Below are 2,224 nucleotides of genomic sequence, written 5' to 3'. Positions count from 1 at the left end.
TGATGTTCCTGAAAGACGAACGCTACGACCTGAGCAAGGATGGCAAAGCAGTGAACACGATGAAGAATGTTTTGTGATGAACGATGGTATGCCGACATCAAAATCGACGACGGCAACGACGTCAGAACGAACGAGAATGATACCTACGGCAGTTAATCAACGCCAAGAACGAAGGGCAGGACAGATACGAGGAGATGAACGGCAGCATGAAGAAGTCGTGACGCTTCAGCTCACGGATACGATGATCAGTGAAGCGCAACAACGGAGCCGATTGGTGCAGAAGTTACTGAAAAGTGGGACACATAAAGGCATGAAGGTTGAGACGGAGTACGGATTGGTTCTTATTGATACAGCTAATGGAAGACGAGTTGTATTACCGCCCGAACTTTGGTCTCTAGTGTTCAAGGATTGTCACCGATTCTGTATGGTCAGGACATTTACGAGCACCGCATACATACGCACGCATAGCTCAACTCTATTGGTGGCCGGACTTACAAAGAGAGGTAAAACGATGGGTGGCAGGATGCCAAGAGTGTGGAAGCCGTAAGGCACGACCAAGAGAGGTGATACCCACGTTACGAAGTCTACGAGGTGGAGATGTTGGAGATCGCTGGGCGTTAGACGTCGCAGGACCGCTTCCACAGACAGGAGGAGGACAACGATACGTTATCGCTGCAGTTGAATACGTTACGCGGTATGCAGTTGCAACAACGGTGGAACAACACACAGCAGAAAATGTGGCAAAGTTTATTATGAAGAACGTAGTACTAAGATTCGGAGTTTTTCGCGAACTACTTACTGATGGAGCTCCCGAACTAACCGGTCTTGTGATAGAAAAATTGATCATGATGCTTCAGGCGCAGCAGATTAATCCAGTTCCGTATCGCCCTCAAATGATTGGTCTTGTGGAGAGGTCTCATAGAACTTGGAAGGACTGCATCGCGACCTATATGCACCACGAAGATCAGAACGATTGGGATACATGGTTAGACTTTGCAGTATATGCATACAACTCAGGCAAGCATTCAACTGTTGCATTATCTCCAAATGAATTGATGATGGGCCGTAGACTACGTTCACCTAATGAATTGCTACGATGTACAAGTGTGACTGAAGCGGGTAAGTTGGATGAGTATCGCGTACGGTTAATAAAGGCGATGAAGAGCAGCCACGAGTGTTCAGAGAGCGCAAGACGGAAAGAGCAGGAGCATCAAGCTCGGTATTACAACCGACGTGCGAGAACAACGAGGACGTTCGCGACAGGTGATCGGGTCTGGATGTATCGACCACCGCGGGGACCGAAAGCTACGAAGTTAGTGCATACATGGATCGGACCTCTTCGAATTGTCGAACCTGCAGGCTATGACAATTATGTAGTGACGTGAAGATCAGAACGATGAACCAGAGGAATTTATAGCTCATGTGAGTTTCCTCACAACTTGTCATTCAAAAGTTGAGTTACTACAACGAGCCGCAGCTGATCTACAAGAGCAATTGGAATATGAAGAGCAGCGTGCTGATGACGAGACGGCAGGAACGACTGCGAAAGCAACGACGGCTCATGTGCAAGCAGCAGCAGTTCCGGCAGGCTCAAAACGAAGTCGAACGACAGTGGACGGAACGAACACTTGGAGAAAGTCGGGTAGCAAGTTGGTGGAGGTACGACGACGACGACGGCGCAACAAAGCCGGACAATACGTACTGGAGTACGAGTTGTGACCTGCAGAGCGACGATCACGAGGGAGACATGACGACAACGGAGCCCGATGGGTATCGGTCGCTGAGTACGAGGAGTACTTTCAGGCCGGTAGAGTCGTGGAAGACTCTACAAATGAAGAAGGCGTGTAACCGGTTAGTGTGGCACGATGTAGGCACGACGGTTGCTGGTGAGATCTTCCAGCAAGACCGGTGGATGATCGGCTCCGACGAAGAGTCGAGTGAACCCAACAAACGTGTGGTGGACACGCAGGATCGTGCACAACGGAACAGTGAAGGGTCGCAGACGGAGAAAACCCGCGGCCATGAGGAGGAGTGAGAAGCACTCACTCTGAAATCGGATGGGCAGAACACAAGTGGGTGAGGCAGACGCACGAGGTGTGTTGTCCTTGCTTGTGGCACCCGATAGAGGAGTGAGCGCGAAAGTAAGTGACGAACGAAGAACGAAGGCGGACGGAGTCGACAGAGAAGCGACCCCCGGCAGAACTATACGTTTACGAAGAAAACT

Source organism: Phytophthora parasitica (genome assembly GCF_000247585.1).
Source record: "Phytophthora parasitica INRA-310 unplaced genomic scaffold supercont2.46, whole genome shotgun sequence".
In the NCBI taxonomy this organism is placed as follows: domain Eukaryota; phylum Oomycota; class Peronosporomycetes; order Peronosporales; family Peronosporaceae; genus Phytophthora; species Phytophthora nicotianae.
The sequence above is the reverse complement of the archived record's forward strand: the minus strand, read 5'-3'. Positions refer to the sequence as shown.